At 40.5% G+C, this 22500-nt stretch overlaps 1 protein-coding gene, 1 long non-coding RNA gene, 46 other non-coding genes and 1 pseudogene across 48 annotated transcripts in view; 48 read left to right on the plus strand and 1 right to left on the minus strand.

Moving 5' to 3' along the window:
- Positions 1–13: 13 nt before the first annotated feature.
- On the plus strand, positions 14–85 carry trnae-uuc (transfer RNA glutamic acid (anticodon UUC)). The gene has a single exon. It is a non-coding gene; the product is annotated as a tRNA-Glu (tRNA).
- Positions 86–336: 251 nt separating this feature from the next.
- On the plus strand, positions 337–408 carry trnae-uuc (transfer RNA glutamic acid (anticodon UUC)). Its single transcript has one exon. It is a non-coding gene; the product is annotated as a tRNA-Glu (tRNA).
- Positions 409–656: 248 nt separating this feature from the next.
- On the plus strand, positions 657–728 carry trnae-uuc (transfer RNA glutamic acid (anticodon UUC)). Its single transcript has one exon. It is a non-coding gene; the product is annotated as a tRNA-Glu (tRNA).
- Positions 729–1154: 426 nt separating this feature from the next.
- trnae-uuc (transfer RNA glutamic acid (anticodon UUC)) lies at positions 1155–1226 on the plus strand. Its single transcript has one exon. It is a non-coding gene; the product is annotated as a tRNA-Glu (tRNA).
- A 255-nt stretch (positions 1227–1481) lies between these two features.
- trnae-uuc (transfer RNA glutamic acid (anticodon UUC)) lies at positions 1482–1553 on the plus strand. Its single transcript has one exon. It is a non-coding gene; the product is annotated as a tRNA-Glu (tRNA).
- A 251-nt stretch (positions 1554–1804) lies between these two features.
- On the plus strand, positions 1805–1876 carry trnae-uuc (transfer RNA glutamic acid (anticodon UUC)). The gene has a single exon. It is a non-coding gene; the product is annotated as a tRNA-Glu (tRNA).
- A 222-nt stretch (positions 1877–2098) lies between these two features.
- Positions 2099–2170, plus strand: trnae-uuc (transfer RNA glutamic acid (anticodon UUC)). The gene has a single exon. It is a non-coding gene; the product is annotated as a tRNA-Glu (tRNA).
- A 255-nt stretch (positions 2171–2425) lies between these two features.
- Positions 2426–2497, plus strand: trnae-uuc (transfer RNA glutamic acid (anticodon UUC)). The gene has a single exon. It is a non-coding gene; the product is annotated as a tRNA-Glu (tRNA).
- Positions 2498–2752: 255 nt separating this feature from the next.
- trnae-uuc (transfer RNA glutamic acid (anticodon UUC)) lies at positions 2753–2824 on the plus strand. Its single transcript has one exon. It is a non-coding gene; the product is annotated as a tRNA-Glu (tRNA).
- A 251-nt stretch (positions 2825–3075) lies between these two features.
- trnae-uuc (transfer RNA glutamic acid (anticodon UUC)) lies at positions 3076–3147 on the plus strand. The gene has a single exon. It is a non-coding gene; the product is annotated as a tRNA-Glu (tRNA).
- Positions 3148–3395: 248 nt separating this feature from the next.
- On the plus strand, positions 3396–3467 carry trnae-uuc (transfer RNA glutamic acid (anticodon UUC)). Its single transcript has one exon. It is a non-coding gene; the product is annotated as a tRNA-Glu (tRNA).
- Positions 3468–3721: 254 nt separating this feature from the next.
- trnae-uuc (transfer RNA glutamic acid (anticodon UUC)) lies at positions 3722–3793 on the plus strand. Its single transcript has one exon. It is a non-coding gene; the product is annotated as a tRNA-Glu (tRNA).
- Positions 3794–4053: 260 nt separating this feature from the next.
- Positions 4054–4125, plus strand: trnae-uuc (transfer RNA glutamic acid (anticodon UUC)). The gene has a single exon. It is a non-coding gene; the product is annotated as a tRNA-Glu (tRNA).
- A 435-nt stretch (positions 4126–4560) lies between these two features.
- On the plus strand, positions 4561–4632 carry trnae-uuc (transfer RNA glutamic acid (anticodon UUC)). Its single transcript has one exon. It is a non-coding gene; the product is annotated as a tRNA-Glu (tRNA).
- Positions 4633–4879: 247 nt separating this feature from the next.
- Positions 4880–4951, plus strand: trnae-uuc (transfer RNA glutamic acid (anticodon UUC)). Its single transcript has one exon. It is a non-coding gene; the product is annotated as a tRNA-Glu (tRNA).
- A 255-nt stretch (positions 4952–5206) lies between these two features.
- trnae-uuc (transfer RNA glutamic acid (anticodon UUC)) lies at positions 5207–5278 on the plus strand. The gene has a single exon. It is a non-coding gene; the product is annotated as a tRNA-Glu (tRNA).
- Positions 5279–5529: 251 nt separating this feature from the next.
- Positions 5530–5601, plus strand: trnae-uuc (transfer RNA glutamic acid (anticodon UUC)). The gene has a single exon. It is a non-coding gene; the product is annotated as a tRNA-Glu (tRNA).
- Positions 5602–5849: 248 nt separating this feature from the next.
- On the plus strand, positions 5850–5921 carry trnae-uuc (transfer RNA glutamic acid (anticodon UUC)). Its single transcript has one exon. It is a non-coding gene; the product is annotated as a tRNA-Glu (tRNA).
- Positions 5922–6175: 254 nt separating this feature from the next.
- trnae-uuc (transfer RNA glutamic acid (anticodon UUC)) lies at positions 6176–6247 on the plus strand. Its single transcript has one exon. It is a non-coding gene; the product is annotated as a tRNA-Glu (tRNA).
- Positions 6248–6507: 260 nt separating this feature from the next.
- trnae-uuc (transfer RNA glutamic acid (anticodon UUC)) lies at positions 6508–6579 on the plus strand. The gene has a single exon. It is a non-coding gene; the product is annotated as a tRNA-Glu (tRNA).
- A 247-nt stretch (positions 6580–6826) lies between these two features.
- Positions 6827–6898, plus strand: trnae-uuc (transfer RNA glutamic acid (anticodon UUC)). The gene has a single exon. It is a non-coding gene; the product is annotated as a tRNA-Glu (tRNA).
- Positions 6899–7149: 251 nt separating this feature from the next.
- Positions 7150–7221, plus strand: trnae-uuc (transfer RNA glutamic acid (anticodon UUC)). Its single transcript has one exon. It is a non-coding gene; the product is annotated as a tRNA-Glu (tRNA).
- Positions 7222–7475: 254 nt separating this feature from the next.
- Positions 7476–7547, plus strand: trnae-uuc (transfer RNA glutamic acid (anticodon UUC)). Its single transcript has one exon. It is a non-coding gene; the product is annotated as a tRNA-Glu (tRNA).
- A 260-nt stretch (positions 7548–7807) lies between these two features.
- On the plus strand, positions 7808–7879 carry trnae-uuc (transfer RNA glutamic acid (anticodon UUC)). Its single transcript has one exon. It is a non-coding gene; the product is annotated as a tRNA-Glu (tRNA).
- Positions 7880–8126: 247 nt separating this feature from the next.
- Positions 8127–8198, plus strand: trnae-uuc (transfer RNA glutamic acid (anticodon UUC)). The gene has a single exon. It is a non-coding gene; the product is annotated as a tRNA-Glu (tRNA).
- Positions 8199–8458: 260 nt separating this feature from the next.
- Positions 8459–8530, plus strand: trnae-uuc (transfer RNA glutamic acid (anticodon UUC)). The gene has a single exon. It is a non-coding gene; the product is annotated as a tRNA-Glu (tRNA).
- Positions 8531–8965: 435 nt separating this feature from the next.
- Positions 8966–9037, plus strand: trnae-uuc (transfer RNA glutamic acid (anticodon UUC)). Its single transcript has one exon. It is a non-coding gene; the product is annotated as a tRNA-Glu (tRNA).
- Positions 9038–9291: 254 nt separating this feature from the next.
- On the plus strand, positions 9292–9363 carry trnae-uuc (transfer RNA glutamic acid (anticodon UUC)). Its single transcript has one exon. It is a non-coding gene; the product is annotated as a tRNA-Glu (tRNA).
- Positions 9364–9623: 260 nt separating this feature from the next.
- trnae-uuc (transfer RNA glutamic acid (anticodon UUC)) lies at positions 9624–9695 on the plus strand. The gene has a single exon. It is a non-coding gene; the product is annotated as a tRNA-Glu (tRNA).
- A 255-nt stretch (positions 9696–9950) lies between these two features.
- trnae-uuc (transfer RNA glutamic acid (anticodon UUC)) lies at positions 9951–10022 on the plus strand. Its single transcript has one exon. It is a non-coding gene; the product is annotated as a tRNA-Glu (tRNA).
- A 251-nt stretch (positions 10023–10273) lies between these two features.
- trnae-uuc (transfer RNA glutamic acid (anticodon UUC)) lies at positions 10274–10345 on the plus strand. Its single transcript has one exon. It is a non-coding gene; the product is annotated as a tRNA-Glu (tRNA).
- A 248-nt stretch (positions 10346–10593) lies between these two features.
- Positions 10594–10665, plus strand: trnae-uuc (transfer RNA glutamic acid (anticodon UUC)). Its single transcript has one exon. It is a non-coding gene; the product is annotated as a tRNA-Glu (tRNA).
- Positions 10666–10904: 239 nt separating this feature from the next.
- trnae-uuc (transfer RNA glutamic acid (anticodon UUC)) lies at positions 10905–10976 on the plus strand. Its single transcript has one exon. It is a non-coding gene; the product is annotated as a tRNA-Glu (tRNA).
- A 260-nt stretch (positions 10977–11236) lies between these two features.
- On the plus strand, positions 11237–11308 carry trnae-uuc (transfer RNA glutamic acid (anticodon UUC)). The gene has a single exon. It is a non-coding gene; the product is annotated as a tRNA-Glu (tRNA).
- Positions 11309–11556: 248 nt separating this feature from the next.
- Positions 11557–11628, plus strand: trnae-uuc (transfer RNA glutamic acid (anticodon UUC)). The gene has a single exon. It is a non-coding gene; the product is annotated as a tRNA-Glu (tRNA).
- Positions 11629–11878: 250 nt separating this feature from the next.
- trnae-uuc (transfer RNA glutamic acid (anticodon UUC)) lies at positions 11879–11950 on the plus strand. The gene has a single exon. It is a non-coding gene; the product is annotated as a tRNA-Glu (tRNA).
- Positions 11951–12564: 614 nt separating this feature from the next.
- Positions 12565–12636, plus strand: trnae-uuc (transfer RNA glutamic acid (anticodon UUC)). The gene has a single exon. It is a non-coding gene; the product is annotated as a tRNA-Glu (tRNA).
- Positions 12637–12883: 247 nt separating this feature from the next.
- trnae-uuc (transfer RNA glutamic acid (anticodon UUC)) lies at positions 12884–12955 on the plus strand. The gene has a single exon. It is a non-coding gene; the product is annotated as a tRNA-Glu (tRNA).
- A 260-nt stretch (positions 12956–13215) lies between these two features.
- Positions 13216–13287, plus strand: trnae-uuc (transfer RNA glutamic acid (anticodon UUC)). The gene has a single exon. It is a non-coding gene; the product is annotated as a tRNA-Glu (tRNA).
- Positions 13288–13853: 566 nt separating this feature from the next.
- On the plus strand, positions 13854–13925 carry trnav-uac (transfer RNA valine (anticodon UAC)). The gene has a single exon. It is a non-coding gene; the product is annotated as a tRNA-Val (tRNA).
- Positions 13926–14216: 291 nt separating this feature from the next.
- Positions 14217–14288, plus strand: trnae-uuc (transfer RNA glutamic acid (anticodon UUC)). The gene has a single exon. It is a non-coding gene; the product is annotated as a tRNA-Glu (tRNA).
- Positions 14289–15180: 892 nt separating this feature from the next.
- Positions 15181–15252, plus strand: trnae-uuc (transfer RNA glutamic acid (anticodon UUC)). Its single transcript has one exon. It is a non-coding gene; the product is annotated as a tRNA-Glu (tRNA).
- Positions 15253–15365: 113 nt separating this feature from the next.
- On the plus strand, positions 15366–15437 carry trnae-uuc (transfer RNA glutamic acid (anticodon UUC)). Its single transcript has one exon. It is a non-coding gene; the product is annotated as a tRNA-Glu (tRNA).
- A 243-nt stretch (positions 15438–15680) lies between these two features.
- On the plus strand, positions 15681–15752 carry trnae-uuc (transfer RNA glutamic acid (anticodon UUC)). The gene has a single exon. It is a non-coding gene; the product is annotated as a tRNA-Glu (tRNA).
- A 113-nt stretch (positions 15753–15865) lies between these two features.
- Positions 15866–15937, plus strand: trnae-uuc (transfer RNA glutamic acid (anticodon UUC)). The gene has a single exon. It is a non-coding gene; the product is annotated as a tRNA-Glu (tRNA).
- A 477-nt stretch (positions 15938–16414) lies between these two features.
- trnae-uuc (transfer RNA glutamic acid (anticodon UUC)) lies at positions 16415–16486 on the plus strand. The gene has a single exon. It is a non-coding gene; the product is annotated as a tRNA-Glu (tRNA).
- Positions 16487–17726: 1240 nt separating this feature from the next.
- Positions 17727–20718, plus strand: LOC115557164 (putative nuclease HARBI1; annotated as a pseudogene).
- Positions 20719–20760: 42 nt separating this feature from the next.
- On the minus strand, positions 20761–22288 carry LOC115557384 (uncharacterized). Its single transcript, XR_003979183.1, has 3 exons — positions 21280–22288; positions 21019–21092; positions 20761–20921 (listed from the first exon to the last, which is right to left on the minus strand). It is a non-coding gene; the product is annotated as an uncharacterized LOC115557384 (long non-coding RNA).
- Positions 22289–22425: 137 nt separating this feature from the next.
- Positions 22426–22500, plus strand: part of LOC115557382 (matrix remodeling-associated protein 8) — a 7937-nt gene continuing 7862 nt past the window's right edge. The window contains exon 1 of the mRNA XM_030375150.1: positions 22426–22500. This exon is cut by the window's right edge and continues 212 nt beyond it. The gene's annotated coding sequence lies outside the window, so the exon portion shown is untranslated.

Here is a 22500-nt window from a genome sequence, read left to right on the forward strand (position 1 = left end):
AGAGTTATTAAAGTCCCATATGGTCTAGCGGTTAGGATTCCTGGTTTTCACCCAGGCGGCCCGGGTTCGACTCCCGGTATGGGAACTAGAAATTTTAGGTGCAGCTCTTCGTGGCCATGCTGTGGCACTTCCATTAAACGAAGATTTCCGCATGTCAGTTGTAAAGTATACATACGCCACTCGCACTACATCCTACAGATGCATAAGATCTTCTGCGTAATACCTAACATTTCTGAAAATATGGGAGGCCTTGAATAATGCAATCAAACTACAAAAAGACAATTAACAAAGAAAGTTTGAAACAAAATATATAACCCTTTAATGGTGTTAATGAAGTCCCATATGGTCTAGCGGTTAGGGTTCCTGGTTTTCACCCAGGCGGCCCGGGTTCGACTCCCGGTATGGGAACATGTACATTTAGGTGCGTCTGCTGTGGTGATGCCATTAAACGAAGCTTTCCGCTTGTCAGTTGTAATGTATACATACTCCACTCGCACCACAACCTGCAGAAGCTCTTCTGGGTAATATGCAAAATATCAGAAATTATTGGGGGCCATGAAATATGCAATTACGCTACAATAAAACAATTAACAAAGACAGTTAGAAACAAAAAATAATCAAATTCAGCAATCAAGACATTAAGGGAGTTATTAAAGTCCCATATGGTCTAGCGGTTAGGATTCCTGGTCTTCAGCCAGGCGGCCCGGGTTCGACTCCCGGTATGGGAACTTGTACATTTAGGTGCGTCTGCTGTGCTGCTGCCATTAAACGAAGATTTCCGCATGTCAGTTGTAATGTATACATACTCCACTCGCACCACAACCTGCAGAAGCTCTTCTGCGTAATATGCAAAATATCAGAAATTATTGGGGGCCTTGAAATAAGCAATTACACTACAATAAAACAATTAACAAAGACAGTTAGAAGCAAAAAATAATCAAATTCAGCAATAAGGACTTTAAGAGAGTTATTAAAGTCCCATATGGTCTAGCGGTTAGGATTCCTGGTTTTCACCCAGGTGAGGTGCGAGTGGAGTATGTATGGAGTATGTAATATTGCGTGCCTTGAATTACGCAATAAAACAATGAACAAAGAAAGTTAGAAACAAAAAATAATCAAATTCAGCAATAATGACTTTAAGAGAGTTACTAAAGTCCCATATGGTCTAGCGGTTAGGATTCCTGGTTTTCACCCAGGCGGCCCGGGTTCGACTCCCGGTATGGGAACTAGAAATTTTAGGTGCAGCTCATCGTGGCCATGCTGTGGCACTTCCATTAAACGAAGAATTCCGCATGTCAGTTGTAATGTATACATACTCCACTCGCACCACAACCTACAGATGCAGAAGCTCTTCTTCGTAATATGCAACATTTCACAAAATATTGGGGGCCTTGAATTACGCAATAAAACAATGAACAAAGAAAGTTAGAAACAAAAAATAATCAAATTCAGCAATAATGACTTTAAGAGAGTTACTAAAGTCCCATATGGTCTAGCGGTTAAGATTCCTGGTTTTCACCCAGGCGGCCCGGGTTCGACTCCCGGTATGGGAACTAGAAATTTTAGGTGCAGCTCTTCGTGGCCATGCTGTGGCACTTCCATTAAACGAAGATTTCCGCATGTCAGTTGTAAAGTATACATACGCCACTCGCACTACAAACTACAGATGCATAAGATCTTCTGCGTAATACCTAACATTTCTGAAAATATGGGAGGCCTTGAATTATGCAATCAAACTACAAAAAGACAATTAACAAAGAAAGTTTGAAACAAAATATATAACCCTTTAATGCTGTTAATGAAGTCCCATATGGTCTAGCGGTTAGGATTCCTGGTTTTCACCCAGGCGGCCCGGGTTCGACTGCCGGTATGGGAACATGTACATTTAGGTGCGTCTGCTGTGGTGCTGCCATTAAACGATGCTTTCCGCTTGTCAGTTGTAATGTATACATACTCCACTCGCACCACAACCTGCAGAAGCTCTTCTGGGTAATATGCAAAATATCAGAAATTATTGGGGGCCATGAAATTAACAAAGACAGTTAGAAACAAAAAATAATCAAATTCAGCAATAACGACTTTAAGAGAGTTATTAAAGTCCCATATGGTCTAGCGGTTAGGATTCCTGGTTTTCACCCAGGCGGCCCGGGTTCGACTCCCGGTATGGGAACTAGAAATTTTAGGTGCAGCTCTTCGTGGCCATGCTGTGGCACTTCCATTAAACGAAGATTTCCGCATGTCAGTTGTAATGTATACATACTCCACTCGCACCACAACCTACAGATGCAGAAGCTCTTCTTCGTAATATGCAACATTTCAGAAAATATTGGGGGCCTTGAATTACGCAATAAAACAATGAACAAAGAAAGTTAGAAACAAAAAATAATCAAATTCAGCAATAATGACTTTAAGAGAGTTACTAAAGTCCCATATGGTCTAGCGGTTAGGATTCCTGGTTTTCACCCAGGTGGCCCGGGTTCGACTCCCGGTATGGGAACTAGAAATTTTAGGTGCAGCTCTTCGTGGCCATGCTGTGGCACTTCCATTAAACGAAGAATTCCGCATGTCAGTTGTAATGTATACATACTCCACTCGCACCACAACCTACAGATGCAGAAGCTCTTCTTCGTAATATGCAACATTTCAGAAAATATTGGGGGCCTTGAATTACGCAATAAAACAATGAACAAAGAAAGTTAGAAACAAAAAATAATCAAATTCAGCAATAATGACTTTAAGAGAGTTACTAAAGTCCCATATGGTCTAGCGGTTAGGATTCCTGGTTTTCACCCAGGCGGCCCGGGTTCGACTCCCGGTATGGGAACTAGAAATTTTAGGTGCAGCTCTTCGTGGCCATGCTGTGGCACTTCCATTAAACGAAGATTTCCGCATGTCAGTTGTAAAGTATACATACGCCACTCGCACTACATACTACAGATGCATAAGATCTTCTGCGTAATACCTAACATTTCTGAAAATATGGGAGGCCTTGAATTATGCAATCAAACTACAAAAAGACAATTAACAAAGAAAGTTTGAAACAAAATATATAACCCTTTAATGGTGTTAATGAAGTCCCATATGGTCTAGCGGTTAGGATTCCTGGTTTTCACCCAGGCGGCCCGGGTTCGACTCCCGGTATGGGAACATGTACATTTAGGTTCGTCTGCTATGGTGCTGCGATTAAACGATGCTTTCCGCTTGTCAGTTGTAATGTATACATACTCCACTCGCACCACAACCTGCAGAAGCTCTTCTGGGTAATATGCAAAATATCAGAATTTATTGGGGGCCATGAAATATGCAATTACACTACAATAAAACAATTAATAAAGACAGTTAGAAACAAAAAATAATCAAATTCAGCAATCAAGACTTTAAGAGAGTTATTAAAGTCCCATATGGTCTAGCGGTTAGGATTCCTGGTTTTCACCCAGGCGGCCCGGGTTCGACTCCCGGTATGGGAACATGTACATTTAGGTGCGTCTGCTGTGGTGCTGCCATTAAACGAAGATTTCCGCTTGTCAGCTGTAATGTATACATACTCCACTCGCACCACAACCTACAGATGCAGAAGCTCTTCTTCGTAATATGCAACATTTCAGAAATTATTGGGGGCCTTGAATTACGCAATTACACTACAATAAAACAATCAATGAAGTAAGTTAGAAACAAAAAATAATCAAATTCAGCAATAATGACTTTAAGAGAATTATTAAAGTCCCATATGGTCTAGCGGTTAGGATTCCTGGTCTTCACCCAGGCGGCCCGGGTTCGACTCCCGGTATGGGAACTAGTAATTTTAGGTGCAGCTCTTCGTGGCCATGCTGTGGCACTTCCATTAAACGAAGATTTCCGCGTGTCAGTTGTAATGTATACATACTCCACTCGCACCACAACCTGCAGAAGCTCTTCTGCGTAATATGCAAAATATCAGAAATTATTGCGGGCCTTGAAATACGCAATTACAGTACAATAAAACAATTAACAGAGACAGTTAGAAACAAAAAATAATCAAGGTCGCCAATAATAACTTTAATGGTGCAAATGAAGTCCCATATGGTCTAGCGGTTAGGATTCCTGGTTTTCACCCAGGAGGCCCGGGTTCGACTCCCGGTATGGGAACATGTACATTTAGGTGCGTCTGCTGTGGTGCTGCCATTAAACGAAGATTTCCGCATGTCAGTTGTAATGTATACATACTCCACTCGCACCACAACCTGCAGAAGCTCTTCTGCGTAACATGCAAAATATCAGAAATTATTGGGGGCCTTGAAATAAGCCATTACACTACAATAAAACAATTAACAAAGACGGTTAGAAACAAAAAATAATCAAATTCAGCAATAACGACTTTAAGAGAGTTATTAAAGTCCCATATGGTCTAGCGGTTAGGATTCCTGGTTTTCACCCAGGCGGCCCGGGTGAGGTGCGAGTGGAGTATGTATGGAGTATGTAATATTGGGTGCCTTGAATTACGCAATAAAACAATGAACAAAGAAAGTTAGAAACAAAAAAAAATCAAATTCAGCAATAATGACTTTAAGAGAGTTACTAAAGTCCCATATGGTCTAGCGGTTAGGATTTCTGGTTTTCACCCAGGCGGCCCGGGTTCGACTCCCGGTATGGGAACATGTACATTTAGGTGCGTCTGCTGTGGTGCTGCCATTAAACGAAGCTTATCGCTTGTCAGTTGTAATGTATACATACTCCACTCGCACCACAACCTACAGATGCAGAAGCTGTTCTTCGTAATATGCAACATTCCAGAAATTATTGGGGGCCTTGAATTACGCATTACACTACAATAAAACAACTTAGTAGGTTAGAAACAAAAATTAATCAAATACATCAATAATAACTTTTGGAGTTACATTAGTCCCATATGGTCTAGCGGTTCGGATTCCTGGTTTTCACCCAGGCGGCCCGGGTTCGACTCCCGGTATGGGAATTACAAATTTTAGGTGCAGCTCTTCGTGGCCATGCTGTGGCACTTCCATTAAACGAAGATTTCCGCATGTCAGTTGTAATGTATACATACTCCACTCGCACCACAACCTACAGATGCAGAAGCTCTTCTTCGTAATATGCAACATTTCAGAAAATATTGGGGGCCTTGAATTACGCAATAAAACAATGAACAAAGAAAGTTAGAAACAAAAAATAATCAAATTCAGCAATAATGACTTTAAGAGAGTTACTAAAGTCCCATATGGTCTAGCGGTTAGGATTCCTGGTTTTCACCCAGGCGGCCCGGGTTCGACTCCCGGTATGGGAACTAGAAATTTTAGGTGCAGCTCTTCGTGGCCATGCTGTGGCACTTCCATTGAACGAAGATTTCCGCATGTCAGTTGTAAAGTATACATACGCCACTCGCACTACATCCTACAGATGCATAAGATCTTCTGCGTAATACCTAACATTTCTGAAAATATGCGAGGCCTTGAATTATGCAATCAAACTACAAAAAGACAATTAACAAAGAAAGTTTGAAACAAAATATATAACCCTTTAATGGTGTTAATGAAGTCCCATATAATCTAGCGGATAGGATTCCTGGTTTTCACCCAGGCGGCCCGGGTTCGACTCCCGGTATGGGAACATGTACAATTAGGTTCGTCTGCTATGGTGCTGCCATTAAGCGATGCTTTCCGCTTGTCAGTTGTAATGTATACATACTCCACTCGCACCACAACCTGCAGAAGCTCTTCTGGGTAATATGCAAAATATCAGAAATTATTGGGGGCCATGAAATATGCAATTACACTACAATAAAACAATTAATAAAGACAGTTAGAAACAAAAAATAATCAAATTCAGCAATCAAGACTTTAAGAGAGTTATTAAAGTCCCATATGGTCTAGCGGTTAGGATTCCTGGTTTTCACCCAGGCGGCCCGGGTTCGACTCCCGGTATGGGAACATGTACATTTAGGTGCGTCTGCTGTGGTGCTGCCATTAAACGAAGATTTCCGCTTGTCAGCTGTAATGTATACATACTCCACTCGCACCACAACCTACAGATGCAGAAGCTCTTCTTCGTAATATGCAACATTTCAGAAATTATTGGGGGCCTTGAATTACGCAATTACACTACAATAAAACAATCAATGAAGTAAGTTAGAAACAAAACATAATCAAATTCAGCAATAATGACTTTAAGAGAATTATTAAAGTCCCATATGGTCTAGCGGTTAGGATTCCTGGTCTTCACCCAGGCGGCCCGGGTTCGACTCCCGGTATGGGAACTAGTAATTTTAGGTGCAGCTCTTCGTGGCCATGCTGTGGCACTTCCATTAAACGAAGATTTCCGCGTGTCAGTTGTAATGTATACATACTCCACTCGCACCACAACCTGCAGAAGCTCTTCTGCGTAATATGCAAAATATCAGAAATTATTGCGGGCCTTGAAATACGCAATTACAGTACAATAAAACAATTAACAGAGACAGTTAGAAACAAAAAATAATCAAGGTCGGCAATAATAACTTTAATGGTGCAAATGAAGTCCCATATGGTCTAGCGGTTAGGATTCCTGGTTTTCACCCAGGCGGCCCGGGTTCGACTCCCGGTATGGGAACATGTTCATTTAGGTGCGTCTGCTGTGGTGCTGCCATTAAACGAAGCTTATCGCTTGTCAGTTGTAATGTATACATACTCCACTCGCACCACAACCTACAGATGCAGAAGCTGTTCTTCGTAATATGCAACATTCCAGAAATTATTGGGGGCCTTGAATTACGCATTACACTACAATAAAACAACTTAGTAAGTTAGAAACAAAAATTAATCAAATACATCAATAATAACTTTTGGAGTTATAGTAGTCCCATATGGTCTAGCGGTTCGGATTCCTGGTTTTCACCCAGGCAGCCCGGGTTCGACTCCCGGCATGGGAACTACAAATTTTAGGTGCAGCTCTTCGTGGCCATGCTGTGGCACTTCCATTAAACGAAGATTTCCGCATGTCAGTTGTAAAGTATACATACGCCACTCGCACTACATACTACAGATGCATAAGATCTTCTGCGTAATACCTAACATTTCTGAAAATATGGGAGGCCTTGAATTATGCAATCAAACTACAAAAAGACAATTAACAAAGAAAGTTTGAAACAAAATATATAACCCTTTAATGGTGTTAATGAAGTCCCATATGGTCTAGCGGTTAGGATTCCTGGTTTTCACCCAGGCGGCCCGGGTTCGACTCCCGGTATGGGAACATGTACATTTAGGTGCGTCTGCTGTGGTGCTGCCATTAAACGAAGATTTCCGCTTGTCAGCTGTAATGTATACATACTCCACTCGCACCACAACCTACAGATGCAGAAGCTCTTCTTCGTAATATGCAACATTTCAGAAATTATTGGGGGCCTTGAATTACGCAATTACACTACAATAAAACAATCAATGAAGTAAGTTAGAAACAAAACATAATCAAATTCAGCAATAATGACTTTAAGAGAATTATTAAAGTCCCATATGGTCTAGCGGTTAGGATTCCTGGTCTTCACCCAGGCGGCCCGGGTTCGACTCCCGGTATGGGAACTAGTAATTTTAGGTGCAGCTCTTCGTGGCCATGCTGTGGCACTTCCATTAAACGAAGATTTCCGCGTGTCAGTTGTAATGTATACATACTCCACTCGCACCACAACCTGCAGAAGCTCTTCTGCGTAATATGCAAAATATCAGAAATTATTGCGGGCCTTGAAATACGCAATTACAGTACAATAAAACAATTAACAGAGACAGTTAGAAACAAAAAATAATCAAGGTCGGCAATAATAACTTTAATGGTGCAAATGAAGTCCCATATGGTCTAGCGGTTAGGATTCCTGGTTTTCACCCAGGCGGCCCGGGTTCGACTCCCGGTATGGGAACATGTTCATTTAGGTGCGTCTGCTGTGGTGCTGCCATTAAACGAAGCTTATCGCTTGTCAGTTGTAATGTATACATACTCCACTCGCACCACAACCTACAGATGCAGAAGCTGTTCTTCGTAATATGCAACATTCCAGAAATTATTGGGGGCCTTGAATTACGCATTACACTACAATAAAACAACTTAGTAAGTTAGAAACAAAAATTAATCAAATACATCAATAATAACTTTTGGAGTTATAGTAGTCCCATATGGTCTAGTGGTTCGGATTCCTGGTTTTCACCCAGGCAGCCCGGGTTCGACTCCCGGTATGGGAACTACAAATTTTAGGTGCAGCTCTTCGTGGCCATGCTGTGGCACTTCCATTAAACGAAGATTTCCGCATGTTTCTTGTAATGTATACATACTCCACTCGCACCGCAACCTGCAGAAGCTCTTCTGGGTAATATGCAAAATATCAGAAATTATTGGGGGCCATGAAATATGCTATTACACTACAATAAAACAATTAACAAAGACAGTTAGAAACAAAAAATAATCAAATTCAGCAATCAAGACTTTAAGAGAGTTATTAATGTCCCATATGGTCTAGCGGTTAGGATTCCTGGTTTTCACCCAGGCGGCCCGGGTTCGACTCCCGGTATGGGAACATGTACATTTAGGTGCGTCTGCTGTGGTGCTGCCATTAAACGAAGATTTCCGCATGTCAGTTGTAATGTATACATACTCCACTCGCACCACAACCTGCAGAAGCTCTTCTGCGTAATATGCAAAATATCAGAAATTATTGGGGGCCTTGAAATAAGCCATTACACTACAATAAAACAATTAACAAAGACGGTTAGAAACAAAAAATAATCAAATTCAGCAATAACGACTTTAAGAGAGTTATTAAAGTCCCATATGGTCTAGCGGTTAGGATTCCTGGTTTTCACCCAGGCGGCCCGGGTGAGGTGCGAGTGGAGTATGTATCGAGTATGTAATATTGGGTGCCTTGAATTACGCAATAAAACAATGAACAAAGAAAGTTAGAAACAAAAAATAATCAAATTCAGCAATAATGACTTTAAGAGAGTTACTAAAGTCCCATATGGTCTAGCGGTTAGGATTCCTGGTTTTCACCCAGGCGGCCCGGGTTCGACTCCCGGTATGGGAACATGTACATTTAGGTGCGTCTGCTGTGGTGCTGCCATTAAACGAAGATTTCCGCTTGTCAGCTGTAATGTATACATACTCCACTCGCACCACAACCTACAGATGCAGAAGCTCGTCTTCGTAATATGCAACATTTCAGAAATTATTGGGGGCCTTGAATTACGCAATTACACTACAATAAAACAGTCAATGAAGTAAGTTAGAAACAAAAAATAATCAAATTCAGCAATAATGACTTTAAGAGAGCTATTAAAGTCCCATATGGTCTAGCGGTTAGGATTCCTGGTCTTCACCCAGGCGGCCCGGGTTCGACTCCTGGTATGGGAACTAGTAATTTTAGGTGCAGCTCTTCGTGGCCATGCTGTGGCACTTCCATTAAACGAAGATTTCCGCGTGTCAGTTGTAATGTATACATACTCCACTCGCACCACAACCTGCAGAAGCTCTTCTGCGTAATATGCAACATATCAGAAATTATTGCGGGCCTTGAAATACGCAATTATAGTACAATAAAACAATTAACAGAGACAGTTAGAAACAAAAAATAATCAAGGTCGGCAATAATAACTTTAATGGTGCAAATAAAGTCCCATATGGTCTAGCGGTTAGGATTCCTGGTTTTCACCCAGGCGGCCCGGGTTCGACTCCCGGTATGGGAACTAGAAATTTTAGGTGCAGCTCATCGTGGCCATGCTGTGGCACTTCCATTAAACGAAGAATTCCGCATGTCAGTTGTAATGTATACATACTCCACTCGCACCACAACCTACAGATGCAGAAGCTCTTCTTCGTAATATGCAACATTTCACAAAATATTGGGGGCCTTGAATTACGCAATAAAACAATGAACAAAGAAAGTTAGAAACAAAAAATAATCAAATTCAGCAATAATGACTTTAAGAGAGTTACTAAAGTCCCATATGGTCTAGCGGTTAGGATTCCTGGTTTTCACCCAGGCGGCCCGGGTTCGACTCCCGGTATGGGAACTAGAAATTTTAGGTGCAGCTCTTCGTGGCCATGCTGTGGCACTTCCATTAAACGAAGATTTCCGCATGTCAGTTGTAAAGTATACATACGCCACTCGCACTACATACTACAGATGCATAAGATCTTCTGCGTAATACCTAACATTTCTGAAAATATGGGAGGCCTTGAATTATGCAATCAAACTAGAAAAAGACAATTAACAAAGAAAGTTTGAAACAAAATATATAACCCTTTAATGCTGTTAATGAAGTCCCATATGGTCTAGCGGTTAGGATTCCTGGTTTTCACCCAGGCGGCCCGGGTTCGACTCCCGGTATGGGAACATGTACATTTAGGTGCGTCTGCTGTGGTGCTGCCATTAAACGATGCTTTCCGCTTGTCAGTTGTGATGTATACATACTCCACTCGCACCACAACCTGCAGAAGCTCTTCTGGGTAATATGGAAAATATCAGAAATTATTGGGGGCCATGAAATATGCAATTACACTACAATAAAACAATTAACAAAGACAGTTAGAAACAAAAAATAATCAAATTCAGCAATCAAGACTTTAAGAGAGTTATTAAAGTCCCATATGGTCTAGCGGTTAGGATTCCTGGTTTTCACCCAGGCGGCCCGGGTTCGACTCCCGGTATGGGAACATGTACATTTAGGTGCGTCTGCTGTGGTGCTGCCATTAAACGAAGATTTCCGCATGTCAGTTGTAAAGTATACATACGCCACTCGCACTACATCCTACAGATGCATAAGATCTTCGGCGTAATACCTAACATTTCTGAAAACATGGGAGGCCCTGAATTATGCAATCAAACTACAAAAAGACAATTAGCAAAGAAAGTTTAAAACAAAATATCTAACCTTTTAATCTCCATATTTAAGTCCCATATGGTCTAGCGGTTAGGATTCCTGGTTTTCACCCAGGCGGCCCGGGTTCGACTCCCGGTATGGGAACTACAAATTTTAGGTGCAGCTCTTCGTGGCCATGCTGTGGCACTTCCATTAAACGAAGATTTCCGCATGTCAGTTGTAATGTATACATACTCCACTCGCACCACAACCTGCAGAAGCTCTTCTGCGTAATATGCAAAATATCAGAAATTATTGCGGGCCTCGAAATACGCAATTACAGTACAATAAAACAATTAATAGAGACAGTTAGAAACAAAAAATAATCAAGGTCTGCAATAATAACTTTAATGGTGTTAATGAAGTCCCATATGGTCTAGCGGTTAGGATTCCTGGTTTTCACCCAGGCGGCCCGGGTTCAACTCCCGGTATGGGAACATGTACATTTAGGTGCATCGGCTGTGGTGCTGCTATTAAACGAAGCTTTCCGCTTGTCAGTTGTAATGTGTACATGCTCCACTCGCACCACAACCTGCAGAAGCTCTTCTGCGTAATATGCAAAATATCAGAAATTATTGGGGGCCTTGAAATACGCAATTACACTACAATGAAACAATTAACAAAGAAAGTTAGAAACAAAAAATAAACAAATTCAGCAATAATAACTCTAAGAGATTTATTAAAGTCCCGTATGGTCTAGCGGTTAGGATTCCTGGTTTTCACCCAGGCGGTCCGGGTTTGACTCCCGGTATGGGAACTAGAAATTTTAGGTGCGGCTCTTCGTGGCCATGCTGTGACCCTTCCATTAAACGAAGATTTCCGCATGTCAGTTGCAAAGTATACATACGCCACTCGCACTACATCCTACAGATGCATAAGATCTTCTGCGTAATACCTTACATTTCTGAAAATATGGGAGGCCTTGAATTATACAATCAAACTACAAAAAGACGATTAACAAAGAAAGTTTAAAACAAAATATAATCAAATCCAATTTTTTATAGAATTCCCATATGGTCTAGCGGTTAGGATTACTGGTTTTCACCCAGGTGGCTCGGGTTCGACTCCCGGTATGGGAAATAGTCAATTTAGGTAGGCCCTGGTCACCTATCGTTATCATGCTGTTGTGCGACGATGAAAAGAAGATATCCACATGACCGTTGTAGGCCTACTGTATACAAACGTCTGAACTTGCACCACACCCTTCTGTTGTGGTGAGCGTACGTTCATGTGAGTAATATGTCCAATATACGAAAGTATTGGGCACCTTGAATAATGCAATTATACTACATTAAAAACAATTAATAACCAAAGTTAGAAACAAAAAAAAATCAAATTCAGCAATAATGACTTTAAGAGAGTTATTGAAGTCCCATATGGTCTAGCGGTTAGGATTCTTGGTTTTCACCCAGGCGGCCCGGGTTAGACTCCGGTTATGGGAACTTGAAATTTTAGGTGCAGCTCTTCGTGGCCATGCTGTGGCACATCCATTAAACGAAGATTTCCGCATGTCAGTTGTAAAGTATGCATACGCCACTCGCACTACATCCTACAGATGCATAAGATCTTCTGCGTAATACCTAACATTTCTGAAAATATGGGAGGCCTTGAATTATGCAATCCAACTACAAAAAGACAATTAACAAAGGAAGTTTGAAACAAAATATATAACCCTTTAATGGTGTTATGTAAGTCCCATATGGTCTAGCGGTTAGGATTCCTGGTTTTCACCCAGGCGGCCCGGGTTCGACTCCCGGTATGGGAACATGTTCATTTAGGTGCGTCTGCTGTGGTGCTGCCATTAAACGAAGCTTATCGCTTGTCAGTTGTAATGTATACATACTCCACTCGCACCACAACCTACAGATGCAGAAGCTGTTCTTCGTAATATGCATCATTTCAGAAATTATTGGGGGCCTTGAATTACGCATTACACTACAATAAAACAACTTAGTAAGTTAGAAACAAAAATTAATCAAATACATCAATAATAACTTTTAGAGTTATATTAGTCCCATATGGTCTAGCGGTTAGGATTCCTGGTTTTCATCCAGGTGGCCCGGGTTCGACTCCCGGTATGGGAACTAGTAATTTTAGGTGCAGCTCTTCGTGGCCATGCTGTGGCACTTCCATTAAACGAAGATTTCCGCGTGTCAGTTGTAATGTATACATACTCCACTCGCACCACAACCTGCAGAAGCTCTTCTGCGTAATATGCAAAATATCAGAAATTATTGCGGGCCTTGAAATACGCAATTACAGTACAATAAAACAATTAACAGAGACAGTTAGAGACAAAAAATAATCAAGGTCGGCAATAATAACTTTAATGGTGTAAATGAAGTCCCATATGGTCTAGCGGTTAGGATTCCTGGTTTTCACCCAGGCGGCCGGGGTTCGACTCACGGTATGGGAACATGTTCATTTAGGTGCGTCTGCTGTGGTGCTGCCATTAAACGAAGCTTATCGCTTGTCAGTTGTAATGTATACATACTCCACTCGCACCACAACCTACAGATGCAGAAGCTGTTCTTCGTAATATGCAACATTTCAGAAATTATTGGGGGCCTTGAATTACGCATTACACTACAATAAAACAACTTAGTAAGTTGGAAACAAAAATTAATCAAATACATCAATAATAACTTTTAGAGTTATATTAGTCCCATATGGTCTAGCGGTTAGGATTCCTGGTTTTCATCAAGGCGGCCCGGGTTCGACTTCCGGTATAACTAGAAATTTTAGGTGCAGTTCTTCGTGGCCAAGCTGTGGCACTTCCATTGAACGAAGATTGCCGCATGTCAGTTGTAAAGTATACATACGCCACTCGCACTACATCCTACAGATGCATAAGATCTTCTGCGTAATACCTAACATTTCTGAAAATATTGGAGGCCTTGAATTATGCAATCAAACTACAAACGGACAATTAACAAAGAAAGTTTAAAACAAAATATAATCAAATTGATTTATTAAAATAATGGCCATATGGTCTAGGGGTTAGGATTCCTGGTTTACACCCAGGTGGCCCGGGTTCGACTCCCGGTATGGGAACTATTCATTTTAGGTAGGCCCTGGTCAACTATCGTTATCATGCTGTTGTGCGACGATGAAACGAAGATATCCACATGACCGTTGTAGGCCTACTGTATACAAACGGACTCAACTTGCACAACACCCTTCTGTTGTGGTGAGCGTACGCTCATGTGAGTAATATGTCCAATATACGAATGTATTGGGCACCTTGAATTATGCAATTAAACTACAATGAAACAATTAATAACGAAAGTTAGAAACAAAAAATAATCATGGCCGGCAATAATATCTTTAATGGTGTTTTTGAAGTCCCATATGGTCTAGCGGTTAGGATTCCTTGTTTTCACCCAGGTGGCCCGGGTTCGACTCCCGGTATGGGAACATGTACATTTAGGTGCGTCTGCTGTGGTGCTGCCATTAAATGAAGCTTTCCGCTTGTCAGTTGTAATGTATACATACTCCACTCGCACCACAACCTTCAGATGGAGAAGCTCTACTGCGTAATATGCAAAATTTCAGAAATTATTGGGGGACTTGAATTACGCAATTACACTGCAATAAAACAATTATCAAAGGAAGTTAGAAACAAAAAATAATCAAATTCAGCAATAATAACTTTGATCCTGTTAATGAAGTCCCATATGGTCTAGGGGTTAGGATTCCTGGTTTTCACCCAGGCGGGCTGGGTTCGACTCATGGTATGGGAACTAAAAATTTTAGGTGCAGCTCTTCGTGGCCATGCTGTGGCACTTCCATTAAACGAAGATTTCCGCATGTCAGTTGTAAAGTATACATACGCCACTCGCACTACATCCTACAGATGCATAAGATCTTCTGCGTAATACCTAACATTTCTGAAAATATGGGAGGCCTTGAATTATGCAATCAAACTACAAAAAGACAATTAACAAAGAAAGTTTGAAACAAAATATATGACCCTTTAATGGTATTAATGAAGTCCCATATGGTCTCGCGGTTAGGATTCCTGGTTTTCACCCAGGCGGCCCGGGTTCGACTCCCAGAATGGGAACTTGTACATATAGGTGTGTCTGCTGTGGTGCTTCCGTTAAACGAAGCATTCCGCTTGTCAGTTGTAATGCATACCCCACTCCACCACAACCTGCAGAACCTCTTCCGCGAGTTATGCAAAATTTCAGAAATTATTGGGGGCCTTGAATTACGCAATCACACTACAATAAAACAACTAATAAAGTAAGTTAGAAACAAAAAATAATTAAATTCAGGAATAATAACTTCAAGGGAGTTATTAAAGTCGCATATGGTCTAGCGGTTAGGATTCCTGGTTTTCACCCAGGCGGCCTGGGTTCGACTCCCGGTATCGGAACTTGTACATTTTGGTGCGTCTGCTGTGGTGCTGCCATTAAACGAAGCTTTCCGCTTGTCAGTTGTAATGTATACATACTCCACTCGCACAACAACCTACATTTTATTTAGAATTCCCATATGGTCTAGCGGTTAGGATTCCTGGTTTTCACCCAGGCGGCCTGGGTTCGACTCCCAGAATGGGAACTTGTACATATAGGTGCGTCTGCTGTGGTGCTTCCGTTAAACGAAGCATTCCGCTTGTCAGTTGTAATGCATACTCCACTCCACCACAACCTGCAGAACCTCTTCTGCGAGTTATGCAAAATTTCAGAAATTATTGGGGGCCTTGAATTACGCAATCACACTACAATAAAACAACTAATAAAGTAAGTTAGAAACAAAAAATAATTAAATTCAGGAATAATAACTTCAAGGGAGTTATTAAAGTCGCATATGGTCTAGCGGTTAGGATTCCTGGTTTTCACCCAGGCGGCCTGGGTTCGACTCCCGGTATCGGAACTTGTACATTTTGGTGCGTCTGCTGTGGTGCTGCCATTAAACGAAGCTTTCCGCTTGTCAGTTGTAATGTATACATACTCCACTCGCACAACAACCTACATTTTATTTAGAATTCCCATATGGTCTAGCGGTTAGGATCCCTGGTTTTCACCCAGGCGGCCCGGGTTCGACTCCCGGTATGGGAACTAGTCATTTTAGGTATGGCCCTGGTCACCTATCGTTATCATGCTGTTGTGCGACGATGAAACGAAGATATCCACATGACCGTTGTAGGCCTACTGTATACAAACTGACTCAACTTGCACCACACCCTTCTGTTGTGGTGAGCGTACGCTCATGTGTGTAATATGTCCAATATACGAAAGTATTGGGCACCTTGAATTATGCAATTAAACTACAATAAAAAAATGAAAAATGAAAGTTAGAAACAAAAAATAATCAAGGTCGGCAATAATAACTTTAAAGGTGTTAATGAAGTCCCATATGGTCTGGCGGTTAGGATTCCTGGTTTTCACCCAGGCGGCACGGGTTAGACTCCCGGTATGGGAACTTGTACATTTTGGTGCGTCTGCTGTGGTGCTGCCATTAAACGAAGCTTTCCGCTTGTCAGTTGTAATGTATACATACTCCACTCGCACAACAACCTACAATTTTTATAGAATTCCCATATGGTCTAGCGGTTAGGATTCCTGGTTTTCACCCAGGCGGCCGGGGTTAGACTCCCGGTATGGGAAATAGTCATTTTAGGTATGGCCCTGGTCACCTATCCTTTTCATGCTGTTGTGCGACGATGAAACGAAGATATCCACATGACCGTTGTAGGCCTACTGTATACAAACTGACTCAACTTGCACCACACCCTTCTGTTGTGGTGAGCGTACGCTCATGTGTGTAATATGTCCAATATACGAAAGTATTGGGCACCTTGAATTATGCAATTAAACTACAATAAAAAAAATTAAAATGAAAGTTAGAAACAAAAAATAATCAAGGTCTGCAATAATAACTTTATAGGTATTAATAAAGTCCCAGATGGTCTAGCGGTTAGGATTCCTGGTTTTCACCCAGGCGGCCCGGGTTCGAATGGTGCTGCCATTAAACGATGCTATATGCTTGTCAGTTGTAATGTATACATATTCCATTCACACCACCAGATGCAGATGCTCGTCTGCGTATTATGTAAAATGTCAGTAATTATTGGGGGCCTTGAACTATGTAATTACACTACAATAAAACAATTAACAAAGAAAGTTAGAAACAGAAAAATAATCAAATTTACCAATAATAACTTTAAATGTGTTATTGAATTCCTATATGGTCTACCGGTTAGGATTCCTGGATTTCACTTAGGCGACCCGGGTTCGACTCCCGGTATTGGAACTAGTAGTATAAGATTTCTGCTTGTCAATTGTAAAGTATACATGCACCACATCTTACAGATGCATAAGATTTTCTGCGTAATATCTAAAATTTCTGAAAATATGGGAGGCCTTGAATTATGCAATCAAACTACAAAAAGACAATTAACAAAGAAAGTTTAAAACAAAATATAATCAAATTCAATTTTAATACATATCACTTATGGTCTGGGGGTTAGCATTCCTGGATTTCACCCAAGCGAAACGGGTTCGACTCCCGGTTTGGGAACTAGTCACTTTAGGTAGGCCCTGGTCACCTTACGTTATCATGCTGTTGTGCGACGATGAAATGAAGATATCCCCATGACCGTTGTAGGCCTACTGTATACTGACTCAACTTGCACCACACCCTTCTGTTGTGGTGAGCGTACGCTCATGTGTGTAATATGTCCAATATACGAAAGTATTGCGCACCTTGAATTATGCAATTAAACTACAATAAAAAAATGAAAAATGAAAGTTAGAAACAAAAAAATAATCAGGGTCGGCAATAATAACTTTAAAAATATTAATCAAGTCCGATATGGTCTAGCGGTTAGGATTCCTGGTCGGAGCAGGTTTTGCGCAGGTTAAGTTTAAAGATAACCCGGTTTTGCTCAGGGTATTTAAACCCGTGTTCATTTACCACAGCTTTTACGTGATCACAATGGCATGCCCTTTTGACGAGAGGCCGGTTGATATCGGAGCGCAAATAATTCGTGCAATTCACAGAGAGAGATTAATTAGACCACGGCTCGACATATTGTCCTTTCCGGAGTACTTTTTGCCGGAGAGATATCGTTTTTCACATGATTCTTTGCTATATTTAAATAACCTTCTACAACCCTACATCGCAAATGTTACCAATCGTGGATCTGCCCTCATTTCACTCCAAACAATTTGCACAGCTCTCCGTTTTTTTTGCGACGGGGAGCTTTTTATACAGTGTAGGAGATGCTGAGCACATAGGTAGGCAAAGCCACGGTCTGCCGCTCAGTAGGCCTACGTAAAGTTCTTCTTGCGCTGAAGCGGTTGTTGCGTAACTTCATCGTTTTTCCAGGCCGTAAACCCACGAGACGCATGAAAATGGAGTTTCACCAACTTGCAGGTCAGCATTATCTACTTTACGTGTTGGCACCGAAATTATCCTTGTTGACTTTTCATCTGGGTGTTGTATTTCAGGATTTCCAAATGTAATTGGGTGCATTGATGGCACACAAGTGCCCATACTGGCCCCATCTATAAATGAGGCTGATTATGTGAACAGGAAAGGCTATCACAGTATAAATGTTCAGGTAAGTGTACACTGCCTATATTGGCTATTTCCAATATCTCCATGGTTTGTTAATCGCTGTCGATCTTTTTTTTTTTATCACTAGATGATATGTGATGCTTCCCACATGATCACCAATGTAGAGGCAAAATGGCCTGGTTCAGTCCACGATGCCATGATGTATCGTGAATCCAATTTGAGCCGTAAATTTCAAAAGGGTGAGTTGCATTCTGAACATATCATAGACCTCATATAATTGTGCTTGTGCAACCCACATGAAGAAATTCTATAGTTTACTAAATAAACTATAGTATACCCTATATATACTATAGTAAATATTGTAGTGTTTTTGAACCTTACTATAGTAGTTTTACTACAGTAAACTATAGTATACTACAGAAAATTCTATAGTTTACTATAGTAAATAAACTATAGTACATATACTATAGTAAATATTGCAGTGTTTTTGAACCTTACTATAGTAGTTTTACTACAGTAAACTATAGTATACTACAGAAAATTCTATAGTTTACTATAGTAAATAAACTACAGTACATATACTACAGAAAACTGCAGTTTTATTACTACAGTATACCACATATATACTACTACAGAAAACTATAGTATACTACAGAACAATGCAGTTTTATTACTACAGTATATTACATTATATACTACTACAGTTTACTACATAAACTACAATCTACTGAAGTAAATTACAGAACTTTTATTATACTTTTATTTTGCTATAGAATACTACAATTACGATACCATAGTACTATATATACTGCATTACAATAACTGCATTATGCAGTATTTTGTTGTTCTTTTAACTATGTCATTGTACTTTACCTAATGGATATTTTCAACTGTATCACTTTTTGTTGTTGCCATTTTTAACCATAGTGCTGTAACAATAATTCACTGCACATAAATTAGGCTTACAACCACCATTAACACAGTGTTTTCTACAGACTGCTAAAATACAAAAAAAATAGAACAAAAGTTTAACTTTCTTTACAGTTGATAATTTATTGTTTCTGAAATTTGGCAGCATTGTTCAGCTTTTGTCGTAAAAATGCTTTTATGTTCGTATCAGTTACGTAGGTGAACTTCTGAATGTTAAACTAGTTAACTATAGTAATCTATACTGTATTACACTTTGTAGTGACTTACTATAGTATTTACCATAGTACACTACAATGTCTGGAAAATGACTATTGTAAATCCCACACTATATTGTAGTATAGTATAGTAATCTACACTTTGTAGTAACTTACTATAGTATTTACCATAGTACACTACAATGTCTGGAAAATTACTATTGTAAATCCCACACTATATTGTAGTATAGTATAGTAATCTATAGTATAGTACACTGTGTAGTAACTTAATATAGTATTTACCATAGTACACTAAAATGTCTGGAAAATTACTATAGTAAATCCCACACTATATTGTAGTATAGTGTAATAATCTATAGTATACTACACTGTGTAGTAACTTACTATAGTATTTACCATAGTACACTACAATGTCTGGAAAATTACTATAGTAAATCCCACACTGTATTGTAGCATAGTAGTAATCTATAGTATACTACACTGTGTGGTAACTTACTATAGTATTTACCATAGTACACTACAATGTCTGGAAAATTACTATAGTAAATCCCACACTATATTGTAGTATAGTAATCTATAGTATACTACACTGTGTAGTAACCTCCTATAGTATTTACCATAGTACACTACAATGTCTGGAAAATTACTATAGTAAATCCCACACTATATTGTAGCATAGTAGTAATCTATCTATCTATATTATAGGCTACTACAGTAATATATAGTATACTGTAGTAAATGCTGTAGTAAACTATAGTCTTTTTTCCCCTGGGAAGATAGCTCAAAGTTTGTAGTTGATCGCAGGGCAATTCGATGGGTGGATCCTAGGAGATCGAGGGTATCCATGCCTCCCGACGCTCATCACCCCGTACCCTAATCCCGCTACTGGACCACAGACATTTAACCGGGCACACAGCAGAACCCGCGTTAAAATTGAAAATATATTCGGGATATTGAAGTCCAGATTTCAATGCCTGTGTGGACTAAGAGTTTGTCCGGAACGGGCATGCGACATAATTGTTGCATGCGCCGTCCTCCACAATATAGCCACCCTGCGCAAAGAGATGCCTCCCCCCTTTGACCCGTTCCTCGAGGAGGAACACATTCCGCAAATGTATTCAAGGGCTGGACAAAGGATGCGGGAACACATTTGCCAAAATCGTTTCCATTAAAAAAAAAAACACCAAACACTGTTTTTATCCATCATTTTTATTCTTTAGTTGCTGAGGGAGGGAAAAGAATATAAGACATTGAAATAGCATTATCATGTCCGCGTTGAATTTCTGCCCAACCTCCTTTTTTACCTCTGTCAGCAGCTTCATGCCTTAGCGATTACCCGCTGAAGATGAAGACGATATAATTCTTTAGTCGTCAACTGAAATAGAGGAATACAAAGAGCTATTATAGGCCTATTGGCTGAGTATTTTGAGATGCGCTTGCAACAGAAATGATAAAAAATAAAAAACACCTACCGGACTTAGGCATACATAAACTGGAGGATGTTCATTCGTAGCCGGCTCGATTAAAAGCAATACTCCGTCTTGATCTGTGAAGTTGATTAATTAGTCACGTTTTGGAATAGAGCACTGGAGCCACATATAGCCCAGCAGGCATCTAACAAACATGGGTTTTCTACCCAGCTACAAAAGAACATTTGGAACATTTTCGCTGTGACACACACACGGCTTGCATGTGTTCAAAGACATACAAAAAATAAAATACAAAAAACCTACATTAAACCAGTGGGTTGACAGTGCACGGAGATGGCCCCGGACTCTCTGAGGAGGTACCTCCAGGTATCCCCTCCATGCCAGGGAGCCTAATGCTTAGAGCCAGCTCCTTAACCGGGTTGAAGGTAATTGGAGGGCCCGATCCAGTCTGACGACTGCCGGCCCTCTTACGATTGGCTTTAAAAAAAAAAAAATTGGCTATTTAAATACGGGAGGAGTGACAAATGGGCCTATGATATGATATTTTAAGGCCGGACTGACAAATATGTAGGACGATAGTGGGAAAAGCTTACCAGCTCCATTCGCACCACAACCCACAGTTGCATGTGTGCCAATATGTCCTTGTTGTGAAAGTATTTGGCACCTTGCATTACACTACAATAAAACAATTACTAAAGATCTTAGAAACAAAATATATAAAAATTCACCAAAAATCCGGTAGAGGTGTCCCATATTGTCTAGCGGTTAGGATTCCTGGTTTTCACCCACGGCCCGGGTTCGACTCCCGGTATGGGAACAAGCACATTTAGGTGCGTCTCCTCGTGCTGTGGTACGACGATGAAACGAAGATATCCCATGACCTCTGTAGGCCTACTGTATACAAACATACTCAACTCGCACCACAGCCTTCAGTTGTGGTAATCGTATGCTCGCGTGCGTAATATGTTTAATTTTTTTTAAAGTAATGGTCTCCTTGAATTATGCAATTACACTACAATAAAAAAAATTAATACATTGAGAAAATTAAGTAGTTCAGCAAAATACAATAGGCCTACCAGAATTCCCATTGTTCCTGGTTTTCACCCAGGTTCGACTCCCGGTATGGGAACTAGAGATTTCTGATTCGTCTCCTCGTTACTGTGCCATGGTGCCACAATGAAACGATGATCTCCCCGTGTCGATCCAGTTGTAATCTACATACAAACATGACCTACTTCACTCGCCCCTCAAGCATCCGTTTCATATGATCGTGGCGAAATATCACTTATTTATATAAGTAGACCTATTGGGCGTTTTGAGCTATGCAAGTACTACATTAAAACCATTCATTCAAAGAAAAAGAAAAAAATACAAACAAATTCAGCAAAGGAATGTGCCAAACAGTGAGTTAACAATAGGCGTTGAAGAGAGCTGTATCGGGGTGTTTGGTTTCATTTACAAGGGCGGTGCTCGGGAGAGAGAAATCCAAAGTTCTTCGAGTTCGTGACTTGTAAAGGAAGCATT

This window comes from Gadus morhua, chromosome 13 (assembly GCF_902167405.1).
Source record: "Gadus morhua chromosome 13, gadMor3.0, whole genome shotgun sequence".
In the NCBI taxonomy this organism is placed as follows: domain Eukaryota; kingdom Metazoa; phylum Chordata; class Actinopteri; order Gadiformes; family Gadidae; genus Gadus; species Gadus morhua.